Source organism: Lissotriton helveticus, chromosome 5_1, assembly GCF_964261635.1.
Source record: "Lissotriton helveticus chromosome 5_1, aLisHel1.1, whole genome shotgun sequence".
Lineage (NCBI taxonomy): Eukaryota > Metazoa > Chordata > Amphibia > Caudata > Salamandridae > Lissotriton > Lissotriton helveticus.
In genome coordinates, this window is record NC_136065.1 from 697,684,868 (window position 1) to 697,700,829 (window position 15,962).

Genomic DNA, 15,962 nt, shown 5'->3' on the forward strand with positions numbered 1-15,962 from the left:
CTCGGTGTCTACTCCAGTCAGGGACCACACTCGGCAACTCTGGGCATTAGCTTGCCTCATCTTCACAACAGCCCCCCAGACCGCCGGGGATGCTTGGTCGCACCTTAGAGTTACCCATTAGGGACCATCTCTCAGGGTGAGCCAGGACGGGTTCCCCAGCGGTCGAAGCGCGGAGATACTCCTCCGGGAGTTGATTCTAGCGCTATATAAACCCACAATTAAATTAAATTTAAATTAAATTAAATTAAATTAAATTCCAGCTCGACTCCGACTGGTTCAACTTAAGATTCTTCATAGGGTATACGTCACGGGCCCACATTTGTTTTGCATGGGCTTTTCTGAGGAGGGTTTGTGTAAGCGAGGATGTGGGCAGATAGGGACATTACTCCATATTATTTGGGAATGTCGGGAAGTTGCTGCCTTCTGGAGTGGGGTACATGATGTAATGAAGGAAGTGACGGGGGTTTCCCTCTTGCCGGAAGCCAGACGATGTTTGTTGAATATCTGGGAGCCCACGGATTATAATGCAGCTCAGACACAGTGGGCGACCCTGGGGAACATGATTGCCAAGCGAGACATTGCTCAATTGTGGGGATCCCAAAGGCCACCTACAGTAGAATTATGGAAGGAAAACATGGACTGGTGCATGTGTAGGGAAAAAACAGTGTATTTGGCCCGGGGTCGGCCCCGAAAGTGGTGTAGAGTGTGGGGACCTTGGAATAGCTTCCGTGGAGATATATGTACACCGCCTATAGTAGATAACATTGACCTCCCACTTTCCCCCTGACCCCACATTCTGATTATTCTATTGTATGAACATTGCTTTTATCCTTGTCCTCCCCCCTCCCCTCCCTTACATTGATTGTTGATTTCATTGTGTTGTTTTTTTCCTTCCCCGTCTGGAGTTGGTGCTTTGTGTAATGTAATCCTTGCCTTGCTGTTTATATATTTTTCAATAAAATTTTTTTTTAAAAATCAACCAACTGCACAAAGGCAGTATCCTGTTAAACAAGAAGCTAAAAAGCAAGTCAGGGAGATCTTAGATCAACTTGAGTATCAGGGGGTGATTGAAACATGCACCTCACAAATGAACAATCCTTTGTTTCCTGTCTCCAAGCCAGACGATTCATATCGTCTAGTTTTGGTCTACAGACACCTAAACTCCTGCTGCAAAACATTTGCAGTACAAAACTCACACAGTGCAGCACTAATGAATAACATTGAGCGCAAAAAATATAAAAAAACATTAGAAATCTCAAAGGGTTTCTTTTGTCAAAACATTGCACCTGAAAGCAGGTATTTGACCGCTTTCTCAACAATGGGAGCGCAAAAACAATTCTGTCGACTCACACAGGGATTCAAGAATAGCCCAGGATTATTCTCAGCAAGGGTAACAGAGTTACTACAAATGTATGATGATGAGGCATTATCTTATGTCGATGACATCTATCTTACAAACGACGACCTGGAGACACACTTGAAAAGAGTGAACACCATAATACTTGGGTTCGCAGCTGAAGGGTACAAATTCAACTTTAAAAAGTCACGGATTGCTCACCTAACTGTCCTGTTTTTAGGATATGAATTATCAAGTGAAGGCAAAAGCCTAGCAGACAACTTCTTAGAGAAGTGTGCAGTACTCCAAGCACCAAAAACGCTGAAGAACTTACAATCAATACTAGGTTTCCTGAATTTCGGAAGAACATACATTCTAAATTATGCAGAGAGGGTTAAACCTCTCTACGAATTAATAAAACCTGATTTCAAACCAATTAATTTGACTCAGAAACACTCAGAGATTTTAAGATCATTACAAACAGACATGTTAACTAAAACAAAACTGCAAACACGCGCAAACGAACGCAACCTTGTAATCCGAGTCATCCCAGGAAGATGCGGATTCACGTACCTGACCTCTAATGAGGGAGAAACGGTACCAATAGCTTATAAATCACACTTGTACACACAAGCTGAAATGAAATTCAGTTCTACTGAAAAAATTCTAACTGCGGTTCAAACTGCTGTAGCAAAAGAAGGAGCCCTAATCCAAGGAAGAGACATATCTGTTTTAATAGCAGTATCAGCCATTGAGGCAGTGACAAGACCACGCATTCCGAATGCTGTGGCATTAGATCCAAAATGGATACAATGGGAAAATTCTCTTGCTGCAGAAGACGTGAAACACGCTTTTGACCCAAAAATGAAAAGACTAGAAGATCTAGAATACGAACATGAATATCCTCTGGCAATCGAGATTCTGCTTCTAGAACAATACACATGTGTAATCTACACGGACAGATTTGCACAACACTACGTTGTGAAAAAACAACTTTACAATGCAGCATGCACGATCGTTAAAGGTCGCTGGCGCTTAGGTAAATTCAGACCGATGGTCACCAAAACTGAATCAATCAGAAACTGTACAGCTCAGCGAGCTGAAATAAGATCTTTAAAGATGGTGCTTGAAAATGCCGATCGCGAATTCCCCACACTAATAATGTGCGATTCGCATTATTGCGTCCAGTCTTACAATAACGACATGCAGACATGGATCAAAAACGGTTACAAAGATGAGACTGGTGCCACAATAAAGCATAAAAAACTTTGGGAACAGGTAGTTCTTTTGCAGAAAGAACTACAAAAGACTCACGTGATACCTACACTGAGTCATCAACGTATTGGCGTTCACGTTGCAGGGAATTAATTGGCTAACAGAGCCACAGCGGCAGCGGTCAAACCGGCTTCCGTAGCTAAAAAAAGCGTACTAAAAAACAAATAGACGGTGAAACGCTACTAGCAGTAAGAGCCTCAATGAAAGGCAACTATGCGGCGTTACCTCTAAATTATCCACTCGGAAATAAATACATAATTGATGCGAACTCCGTTCCTTTTGCTTAAATCCCTGGAGTGGGGGATAGAGTAATTCCAAACACGAACCGGAGGGCTTACTTGATTCAAGAAGCACATATGGGACAGGGTCTGAGGCACCAAGAGATATTGAAATCTGTAATAGAATTACAATCACAATACTGGTGGCCGGGGATGAACGTGCAAATTTACAACTTTGCAGTTAATTGTCAGAACTGCAATAGAGATTGCAGTAGTGAACCAGATGAGACACCAGCCCAGATACCTTTATTAGAAAGCATTAGGCGATCTATACGCAAAAATCCAGAAGGAAAAAGGCGATCCCATAATTATTAAGACGAGATTCATTTAGATGTAGGCCCCAGCGCTCGGCTGACGCCAGAACTGTTATACAAAGATTTGCGAGTCTTTATCGGCACATACACAATTGGCATGCTACATTCTGACCAGAGTCCTGTGTTTAGCTCTCGAGCTTACAAGGAGGTCATGGCCAGCATGGGCATTGCATTGCGGTACTCTTCCCCCTTCCATCCTGAGGGTAATGCGGTAGTGGAAAGAAAAAAACGTGACATAAAGCAATCTATAACAGCGAGGGTATTAGGTTCGGGTGATGGGTGGGTCAAACATCTAACAAGTGTCCAACGTAGTCTTAACAATCTGCCAAGAAATTCTCTAAGAGGTATCACTCCATACAAACTATTGTATTCCTTTGATATCAAAGATCGTTTGGCTGTTTTACTGGACTTAAATGAAACAAGAAGAAGTCTAAGTAACATAAAGTTAAAGCCAACAGCCACTGAAGAGAAACAACCTGTCCCAGCAAGACCTTTCTGGATTACAAAGATTGGGGATCTCGTCAGAGAGAAGATAGCGGTGAAGAAGGAATTTGGGCCTTCTCACAGAAAAGCAGTACCTGTCTTAGCTGTCAGCGGAACAAGATCAGTAGTACTAGCGACCCTTGCTGGTAAAAAGGAGAACAGAGTTGTATCCATCAACCTGGTAAAACCACAATCATGTGGCCAATAATAAGTAGTAGGCCCAGTGGACTCCTAAGAAGTAGCAGAAGACCAAACCTTGCTACAATCCAAGAGGTTCAAACTGAGAGACTAATCACTTTTGATAAACCTGCAGTAAATAAAAAAGGACTATGCAACAAAGCCATGGAACTTGTGCCTCTTAAAACCCAAATTGCAACAGTTCGTCGAGAAACACCTGTCTACAATGATGTAGCATCGGACTATACTAATGTACCAAAGAAAGATCCAAAGACTAAAGAAAATCCGGAAGCAATTCCAACAATTGACAGAACTGCATCTGGCTACTTCATCAATTTCGATGACTTTTCTGATGATCCAAGTGAACATGAAGAAACGCCAGCAACAAAAACTTTCAAAGAAAAAGTAACTGAACTCTTTCATCAACTCAAAGAAACATATCTGATTTCACCATGGATTGAATTATGGATTGTGTTAGGTGTACTTTTCCTCCTGCTTTGGCTCATCATGGTTTTATGTTTGGGTAGATTTATTGATGGAAAATATAGTACAATGGACACAACAAATCAGAACATCAACTTGGTCCTAAAGCCACACAGATCATCTCACATCGAGAAAAGAGAACTGTCATCAGTGAACATCACAGCCAATCCAATATTCGGTTGGGTAGCATGGGACAAAACGGATTATGAAATCTATGGCCCGATTGAGCTCTTGAAATATCCACATCAATTCAAGGTTTCCTTAAGTGACTTTGTGACACCAAGTACTTTCTCTGATGATTGGGACTTTGAAAATATTAATAATATGATGTCAGATTTAGTAATGTTAGCAAAATTCACAGAACATGATTATTTGCAGGGTTCATCAAATTATGAAGAAATGTACTGTTATAATCATTATGGTCACATCACTATTTGCATAAATCTGCTCAACCTAGAAATGTTTTTACTTATAACCAATGGAAACATTGTCCAACACCGCCAAAAGGCAGCTCGAAAACATTTTATGAGAAATTCGCATACTTCTCAGGGTTCAACACAAGTGATCCAGAAACGTTTTATTTTAAAATGTTAAATAAGACAGGAATGAAAACAAAGTTGACAAATACTAAATTGATTTATTCTGAAAAATTTTATGATAACATGACTACATTTGGTTTTGAATTTTAGAAAAACAACATTGAAACAAAAACCATCTGAGGTACAAAAGACTGGCAGGTACAAGGTCTAGAAGCATTATTTAGAGCCTGCATGATCCCAGAACAGATAATATTCCTGAATGACACCATTCAACAAACAACCTGTCTTGGTTTAGCCAAGATAAAAGACTTAAACAATCCGTCTATTCTAAAGCCCATACCTGATAGTAATAGCACTACAGATGTGGAGATAGACGTATCCCATATTTTACACCAAAACAGAACAAATCCTGATTGGAAAAAATGGTTGATCTGGCCCACAGACACAAATACCTGTCAAGATAGATTCCTGAACAAAATACAGGGGTTAAAGCAGAACAGGCCAGACCAAAGATATTCCCAGAGACAACATCCAGGGATAGTTACCACATACAGTGTAGGGAAACTATGCCTTGAGTGGCTACAAAAATCCACACTGGCTGAAATTAAGCAACACTTGACTTTACTTAAAGACGGTGCTGACTTGGGAGATTTCATACTGGGACTTCGCAAACAGCGTCAAAAACATTTCATATACGCCGGTATATACGCTGTTTACAACGAAGCTTGGAAAGTGACGCAAATTGAAACTGCTGAAAAAATACGAGAAATTGATCGTATAAATTTGGAAAAATCACTTTCTGTAGTGGACAATGGGTTAACGACTCTGTCCTCCAGAATTTATTCACTGGACAGCATTGTATCATCTGCAATTGATATAATAGAGCAGGACTTGCTAATGTTACAACATTGTCAGTCCCAATTACGTTCTATTGTACAGCCGGGCTGGACGTTGCAAAATCTGCGTTCAGGCTATGTGCCATGGCGTCTAATCAACATAACGTCATAATTTTCTATCTTTAACCTTACTGATAAAAAATCAGTTTGGCACAAAAAGGAGCAGACTATACGATTCTGAGCATTGAAAAACTTGAGAGATTACCATTGACAATGTCATTGAATGGATAATACATGGAATAATTACAATTCCGATAACAACTTTTCAGTTTCAGTATTGCCAAAAGTATATACCAGCAGGCCTGTATGAAAGGTTGGGTAAAGGATACATCAAATCAACCTGGAATTTACCTTACACACATAAATGTTATAGTGAAGGGAAAAAATAAGTATTTCTTAGTGGTAACAATTGTAAAAAATCACTAAGCGGTACACTTCTGTGTCAAGGTATTAACTTGCATGGAGCCTGCGAAGGTTCATCAAATAACCTTTCATGTCACCTGCACGGCACTCCTGCAACACAGATAGAGCCTTTTTTCAGACAGCTTTCCAACAGCAGCTACGTTCTAATAAGTGACCACAGCTGTTGTGGCATGGTGCCAGGAAAAGCCTATCTCGTAACCGTTACTTCCAGGGTCATTTGCTGTATGCAAGTATTGTATCCAAACAGCAATCCAGACATGGAGGCGGCAATATGACCTTCTTTGAATATCTCTTCTATTCGAATTGATACTTTAAGCAGAATGAAGTCTATTCTTTCACAGACAACTGTGCCTTTAACCTCGTCCAAAGAGACGTATGATCTGCAAGTTGCAAGGACAGCGGCAGAGATACATTCCCTATTATCGACAAATTGCCCCGTGCATTTCGTAGAAATGTTAGGTCAAATCTTAAACATGGCTGATACCAGTGGCATCGCACATGTATTTAAGACAATTTTTTCTGGACTGTTAGCACCCTTTGAAACAGTTCTGGGCATTTTCCCGAATTTTGTGCATTCGTTATTTGGCGGCCTGCCTCTTCTTTTGGGACGCATAGCAGGAATTTTATTTTTGATCCTTCCGCTCCGATATGGCAAGCCAAGCCACAGACAAAACTCCAGCTACAATGGAAGAAACGATCCTAGCAATACGCTACTGAGAACGAATCACTAGAGTCCTCGGCTTTGCCCGGCTAAGAGATCTGAGTGCAACCTGGTTTCTTTCATTCAGACCAATCTGGCAAGATTGCATCTTACCTGTGCTTCGATGTCTGCTATGCAGAGAAGAATGCGTGTTGGACATCTGTCTTACACTACCATCAGCAGTACCTATGGATATCGATACTTTGCTTGGTTCGGTAACGGCTCATGCATTGTGTTGTCCCCAGTGGCTACCTATTCTGATGACGGCATTCGTTGAGACTTCACCATTACGATTAGGTGGCAGTGAAGTACGAGATGAAAGCAGCACCACACAGGTACAACCTTCTGTGAGCATTGCTGATCCCGACATCGATGATGGCAATGATTCTGACATATGCACTATTTCAGCTTTTTCGAACTGGGTCGAACTCTCACCTACTGTTGTAGACCAATTTTTCGCAAGCCTGTCTGATATGATGTTCTCTCCTAACAACGAGAATAACTTTTAAAACGAGCACAGAGCATTCCCTGAACTCTGAATTCGGCCTTCAGTTTTTGATAAACAACACTACTGAAAACAATTGGAACTATTTTTCCCCTGAAAACAAAATTATTTTTTCCATTTCCAAAATATTTACCTTTTTTTGGCACATGGTACTCTGCTTAAAGTACAACTATTCTTAGAGAACAGAACTTCTATTTTTAGAGACTCTAGAGACAATATTTTACCTCAGCCTCTAGCACATGTACAGTATTGTATAAATATGTGATGAAATGGTCTCGACCTTCTTTTCTGTATTAAGAGCCATTTCATAAATGTAATTATCACAATTCATTCAGCCGATATTTATATACGCATTTTCTGAATGATACCACTGCTTGAAAAACGTACAGTATAAATACTCATTTTCATGTATATACCATATACCATTTCAAATGCAATTTATGTATTTTGGGCTGGGTTGGAAAACACACATGCATCGTTATATGTTTAGTATTGCTTAGTATTTAGTAATGATGGACATTATACGTGGAGTGGGTGTTGTGAATGTATCTAGGACCCTAATTAAATATCCCCGATTCATGCCCTTATGTGGTTATAACAAAACATATCCTTATAAAGGCATAAGAATCATGTCCATATTTAGTCATAGCCCATGCAGTCCAAATACGGCAAGGCTCCTCCCATAGACTCCTAGAAAGTACAACGCATTCTTTAAACAAACCAAGCCTCCAGCAGCCCGGGAATTCCCCCTGCTTTTGTTTTGATTTGCACAAGAACTCCTGGAGTCCAGAAAGAACTGTAAGTTCTTAGTGACGTCTTATGTCCAACCTTACGTCAAACCCGGCACCTTCCAGGTATAAATATACCAACGTTGCCTTAAGCAAACACACGGTGGTTTGGAGCAGAGCGGCTATCTACTTGCCCGACACCCAGCTGATGCGAGTGCCGAAGGAAGCCGACCCTCCCATTTGATGCACTGAGAGAGACGCTGTCTTTTCTCTTGCCGAGAAATCCAGCTCCGGTGTTTCCGGTCACCCTTGCGGGTTGCTGGGAGATCGAGTCCTGAGATAGAGATACAAGACCTCCTTCAGTCTAAAAACCAAGGTACGGAGCTGATTAGATCCTTAAGAGAATTCTTGATGCAGTTTCTTGGCAAAAACCTAACTTAACTTAAACTGCAACTTACTTACTCCTTCCCACGTATTAGGCTTAGGTCAGGTACACCGGGGTAGGTGTATCTTAGAAGCACCAGTTGAGTACGTTTAGTCAATGATTTTATGTATGTATATATTTTATCCGTTTTAAAGTATCATATGGCTCAGAAACCATATCAATGCTTTCACAGTATTATTTCATAATACTACTTTTACTGTACGCACTTTACTTCATGATAAGTATTGCAATTGTGGCAACTCACTTCTCTTGTATGAGAAAGAGGACTGCTCAATAAATAACAACTTTTATTGAAAAACGCCCGTCTCTCTATTTCTCTGCACTCTGGTGAAACTAAGTATGCACAATTGACTGAGTGAAATAGCTGTCTATTGTTTTCACACGACTCTCGAGATATACTCTTTATTCTGAGGGAGAAAAGTTGTCATGTTTATGCGGTTGTCAGAAACTAATCCCTTCTTGTCTAAATGGGAAAGTTAACTCCTTCCTGAACATTCAAGAAAGTTTCTAGTGACCTCTGAGCTAGCTGGTAAACCTAATTAAGTCTAACATAGTCAGTAGAGACCTAGATGATCTCAGTCCTACGTCTAAACTATTGTTTGAGTTATTCCAATGTGCAGAGCCTATTGGGAATATAGGAACTACACTACACTGGGTAGTAATATTATCTTGGAGATAGCAATGCTGCCCATTGTTGGTAGGTGCGTCCAAAAGGGTAATGAGGCTCCAGCGCAAGCCAACACCTTGCCCAGGTTCCCTTATAGAAGGTGCATGGGTGCATGATAGACTTGTACTCCTAGTTATTCAAATGTATTGTAGGGCCATGAGAGAGGAGTGGAAGGGAGCACCCCTCTTTGAGCTGGCATCAGGTATGTTATTGGGAATAATAGCGATTTGTCCCAGTTGACGTTTAGCCCTGATGCCTGCCCAAATAGTGTCAGTAACCTCATCAGCTCCAGGAGGGCTGCATCGTCCGCGTATAGCCATATCGCATGCCATTTTTTATATGCACATATACCCCCTTTTGGTGCCCGACGGTGTAGTGCGCACGCAAGGGGCTCAATTGCTAACACAAATATTATTGGCTAGAGGGGGCATCCTTGGCGGCTGCCCCGTTCAATCCTGAATGACTCCAATATCACAGTCCCAGGTTCTACCCTAGCAGTGGGTGTATTGTGTAGTAGGGTTATCCATCGCAGGAATTAAGGTCCCAGCCCATATTTTTTGAGAGCCTCCCCCAGATAGCACCAATTCAGGGTGTTGAATGCCTTTTCAATATCTAGTAAGGCCACATAGCAATGCGTCTTTATGGTTTTGGCCCAGTCCATCACAATAAAGATCCTAAGCAGGTTTAAGAAGGTGTTCCTATTTGGTGTGAACCCATTTTGGTTGGTGTGTACCAAAGTTTGCACCACGTTGAGTAGCCTGTTCAATAATATTTTCCCCAGAATCTTATATTCAGCATTTAGCAAGGATAAGGGGCGGCATGATCCCCGGAGTAGCGGATCTCTACCTGGCTTAGGGAGTACGATCAATATTGCTTCTCACTGGGAAGCGGGCAGTGTGCCGGTATTGAATGCTTCTGAATGTATTCAGTGCAATCGTTTTGCCAGCTGGGTACAATATGTTGCATAAAATTCCAAGGGCCAGCCTTCTATCTCATCTATCGAGATAGGAGACTTTAAGTCTGTGTTCATTTCTTGGCGTGACCTGCTGGAGTGTCACCTTGTCTAAAAAACAGTGGAGCTCCGTTACATTAATAGCCTGCAGGGCACTGTACATGGTGGAATAATAAGAGTGAAAGGCCTAGTTTATCTCTAATTGTGTGTTGACTATATTTCCCCTGTTGTGTTTAATAGCTGGTATTGGATTCCTGGGTGTGTCTGTGCCTAAAAGCTAAGCCAGTATTTTACCCGCTTTGTCTCCTTCTGCGTGTCTTTGGGACATGTATTCTTTATAATCTATAGCTTCCAGGCAGTCTAATGATTCCTTGTGTTTCAGTTCAGTGTCTGCCAGTATTGTTGCTTTTCTTGGGTCGCCCAGTATCTCCCGTTCTAACTGGCCTATTACTCGTTCCAGTTGTGTCAGTTCCCTATTGAGGGTCATTTTAGTGCCATATATGGCTTTGATCATGTGTCCCGCTAAACTGCCTTGAATGCATCCCATTCAATTCCTAAGTTTGCCACTGTGCCTTCATTGTCTTGGAAAAAAGTGCCTATATGCTTAGACAGCAAGGTACATAACGGTATGTCTCTAAGCACCTCAGTAGGTAGTTGCCACGTGGTAATTCTAGGCCTACTAGTTCTCCACGCTAGATTTAACTGCAGTGGATTATGATCTGATAATGTGTGCCCTAGATATTCTGCTTTTGTCACCTTCGTTAGCCTACTTTGGGATCCATATATCATGTCTATACATGCATGCAGGTCGTGCAAGCCCGAGTAGTAGGAATTTTGTCTAGTGTTAGGGTACAATTCTCACCATATTTTACTTAGTTGTAGATTTTTAGCCCATTGCTGGAGGCCCTGAGCCATCAGTAGTGCTTGAGCTCCTGAGAAGTGGGGGTCATGAGTGGTCTTTGTCCGGATCTTGCGTACAATTAAAGTCACCTCTCCAATAGACAGGTGCCGTTGTATCATGTAGTAGGGTGATAGCAAGAGTTTGATAGAAGGCTGTCTGAATATTAATAGGGGTGTACCACGACACCAATGATATTGGGAGGCCATCCAATCTACCCCCCAGCACTACATAACGGCCCTCTGTATCAATATGCATGCATTGTATCTCTAAAGGTGTTACTGGTGCAACCCAGATCAGTGTTCCCCTGGCATAGTTAAAGTATGTGGTCCCTATATTGTTCTCCTCCAGTGCTTACGCATGGCTAATAGTGTTTGAACTGTCAGGTGACTTACCTGTAACAGAGCTATCTCTACCTTAAGCCTTTGAAGATACTGATCTAAACAAACTCTAACCTAGATTGGAACGCATTACATTTTGACTTTTTAGTTATTCATGATAGTTCCCTAATCTTGTGTGAATGTGAAGCCTCAAACACACCTCTACTTGTCAGACAAGTCAGCAAAGTGAATATATCTTGGATTTCAACAAATCCATTTATCAGATCAAACATAAAATCGCAACCCCAACAAAAATCACAATAATGCAGAGTCTCTGAAATCTGTCTAAACAAATGCAATAATAAGCTCCAACAATCTAACTCAAAATTATGACAAAACCAAGAAAAACACAATGACATATAGCCCACAAATCAACATTGCATATCACTCTAATTAATGACACCACAATTCTTATGACTGCAAAAAACTACAAGTGCCACAATGCACTCAGTTAAAGCCACAATTTGTCTCAGTGCATTCACCCTTTTGAGACTCACGCTCCTTCTTTCATGAACCAATTCAGATACACTGGAATACTGCAAATAATCCAATTTGGACAGCCCATAAGAGCCACATTTGTAAACGGAGTGCAAGAGAAGAAAACTTTATCTCTAGCTCTTATCTAATCTCTCCTCTGTTGTCCTCATTCTCCACTAAATCTGTTAACGCTAGCTTAACAGCTACTCTTAGATAGCACGTCTGCTCAGGATCAGTGACAGTGTTATCCTCAAAAACATATGAGACAATGAGTCCTTAAGAAGATTAGAATGACAACATATAAATCAGCATACTTAAATAAATAAGCCTTCTTAAGACAAGAGTTACAAACCATCAAGAGTTAAAAACCATACATAATTACAATTCATTACAGAAGGCAAAAGAAATTTTTAGACAAAATGCATAATAAATCAGATATATGGAATTATCATAAGGCTCAGTCAAATGCAGCAAGAGGTATGACATCATTTCATCATCCTAATAACTTTATTTCAATTAACAGGATCATAAAAGTATGAGTTAATATAAAATCATCTCAAGGAAGTTTACACATAAACAAACAACCATACTATGATGGGCCAATAATAGTAACATTTCATATGGCCCTATCAAATTTTACCCAGTTTTGGCTATTGACTGTAATCTTTTGGCAAGGATCGAGGTCCAGAAGGGAGGTGCTTGGGTTAACTTTTATTGTCTTGCAAATGCAACGTTTTAACATGAGCCCCGCCTCTCCGCCGCACCATAACTCCCTCCACAGGCCGTGGCTGGTCGGAAGCTCTATCCGGTTGCGTAGGGAAAAGGGAGAAAAGGATCACTAAGTGCTCTATCCTGGTTCTAGCGACGTGAAATTGTGAGGTAACGGAGGGGGATAAATGAACAAGCAGGAGATGCTAGAATCTGTCCACTACTTGCCGGCTTCTGCCCTCCGCCCATCCCACCCATGAGCAGGCATGCTCCACCAGGATCGTGACTGGGCGCAGCATGGAAACGTTGGCCTCCTGGCTCTCCCTGTTTTCCCATCTCCACGGGTGTCGCCGTCAGAAACGCAGCTTCCTCCTCGGGATTCGGTCTCTTGCCCCTTCGCGAGGCTTCAGCAAACACCCCGCGTCTTCCTGGGTCCGACGTTTCAATGTCCGGAGGCTGGTCCGTCCATTTCACCCATTGGCTCCAGAGGGGTGATGTAGGGTCCTGGGGTAGGGCCTTTCGGAAGAGGGTTCCGAGGTAAAGGGGTATCGTTGCACGAAAGGAGTATGGAGGGAAGGATTGCAATATTGAAGACCAGTCCAATCCGAAGGCTCCTCCTGTTGTGAAAAAGGAGACCTTTTTCCTGAGGTACAGGCCACCACTCAGTCAGACTGTCAATACCCCCCTCGGGCCAGGGACATCATGACACACCCCTCCCCTAGGATTCTCCCGATCGGGGAGAGGGAATATCTGAGACAGGAAATCAGCATTCCCATTGTCGACCCCTTTCCTATGTTTCACATCAAATGAGAATGGCTGGAGAACCAAGAGCCATCTGAGGACAGGGGCATTATGGCCCTTGTTTCTACACATCCACTGGAGGGGGGCTTGATCAGTAAGTAGGGTAAAGTGGGCTCCTTCCATATCATAGCGGAGCTTCTCAACAGCCCATTTCAGAGCGAGGCACTCTTTCTCGATGGTGGGGTATCGCTTCTCGCAGGGAATCGCTTTCTGCTCGCGAACAGGATGGGATGTTCGAGGCCGTCAGAAGAGAGTTGAGACAGGACGGCTCCTAGCCCAGAATGGGAAGCATCAGTATATAAGATGAAGGGTTTGGAGAAGTCAGGGGAAACCAGAACTGGACTGCTAGTGATGGCTTCTTTTAGCTGTTGAAAGGCCGTGGTTGCAGCCTCAGAGGGGGCTAGAAGATCTTTGGGTTTCACGTCCTTGCGGAGGAGATCTGTGAGGGGACCTGCAACTGTGGAATTCTGGGGTATAAACCTCCTGTAATAGCCTAACAACCCCAGAAAGGCAGTTACTTCTCTCTTCGACGAGGGGAAAGGAGTCTCGATGATGGCCTTAACTTTCTCCTCCTGTGCAGCTATTACCTCGTTCCCTAACACATAGACCAAATAACGGACCTTCTGAAACCCCACCCTGGATTTCTTTGAGTTAATGTGAAGACCTGCTTGTTGTAGGGCCTGGAGGATTGTCTGACAGTGTGTTAGATGGTGCTTCCATGTGGGACTAAAGATCACAATATTGTTGAGATAGGCTGACGAGAAGGTCTGATAATCACGGAGCACTGTGTTCATCAACTGTTGGAATGTGGCGGGTGCTCAGTGAAGACTAAACGGGAGCATGTTGAATTCGTACAGACACCCAGGAGTCGAAAAGACTGTCTTCTGTCGGTCCATCTCCTTAAGGGGGACCTGCCTGTATCCTTTAGTGAAGTCTAGTGTTGTGATATACTGTGTGTCACCCAGTTTCTCTATCAATTTGTCAACTCTTGGTAGAGGATATGAGTCAAATTTTGAGATGGAATTAATTACCCTGAAGTCCATACAGGATCGGATGGAGCCATCCGGTTTGGGGACAGGACAATAGGGGATGACCACTCGCTTCGAGAAGGGGGGTTACTCTCATCTACAACATGCTCTTTATCTCCGCTCGGACAGCCTGTCTCCGGCCGGCTGGTTTGCGATATGGCCATTGTTTTATGATCTTACCTGGATTTGTTTCAATGGTATGTTCCACAAGGGTTATTTTCCCTGGAACATCCGAAAACAGGGGAGAATAAGAGTCTAACTGGCAGATGTATCAACGTAGCCTTTTGCTATTCCTAAATAGCGATTTTTAAGGAATCGCTATTTAGGAATAGCAAAAGCCTATGCATGTAGGAATCGCTATTAAAATAGCGATTCCTAAACATTCCTCAATTGCTACTCGCTAATTGCTAGTCGCAATTAAGGAATGCTGTACCATTCATTCCTATGGGCCTACAGGCCCATAGGAATGAATTGGAGATTGCATGAGCAATTTGCGAGTATCAGTAGGTACTCGCAAATTGCTCATGCAATTTCAAGGGTGCAGGGGTGTCAAAATGACACCCTGATGCACCCTGAAATTGATATCTGCACACATGTTGCACACACACATGCCCTAAGGGCATGTGTGTGCGCAACATGAAACTTTGAAAAATGCACAAAATTGCTTTTTTCAAAGTTTAAGCAAATTACCATGAAGTTCAACTTCATGGTAATTTGCTCCCCCTATTAGCGAATTCGCTATTTTTTGGACCTTCATGCATTGCATTTAAGGAATCTCAATTTGAGATTCCTTAAATGCAATCGCAATTTAAGGAATCTCAATTTAGAGATTCCTTAAATTGCGATTTTTGCATTTGGGATGATGCATCCCAAATGCAAAAATACCGGGAGCAAAGGGGCAGATTCTGAGAATCTGCCACTTTGCTCCCGGTATTTAGTTTGATGCATATGCCTGTTAGAGAGAGTCCAATGACTGCCTTTGGGGAGTCAAGAGTAAATCATTTATGACTAACTGTTCGAGTGTGCTGGATGTCTCTGTTGGAGGAAGTAGTATTAGAGGGTTTGTCTTAGGTACTGGCCCTAGCCATTTCTTCAGCAGGTTTATATGGTATGTTTTGGAACGCAAAGGTTTTACTTGGACCTTATATGAGGTTTTCCCAACAGTACCCACTATTGTTGTAGGGTCCTAGCCACTCTGTCTTTAATTTACTAGAAGAGGAGGGCACCAAGACCAAAACCCAGTCGTTGATAGCCAACTGCCTCCACTTCTTTCCCTTGTCGTAGTATTTCTGTTTTTCTTTCTTTTTGTCTAAATTGGAATAAGCCAGGTCTCGTAGTTTCCCAATTCGGGATTTCAGGTTCTGGGTCTTTTCAAGGAATCCTCCTGCCTCGTCTGCTTCTTCTTTTTCCCAAAAGCGGTACAAAAGGGGGTGGTGATGGACGGAGTATCTGAACCAATCAAACACTCA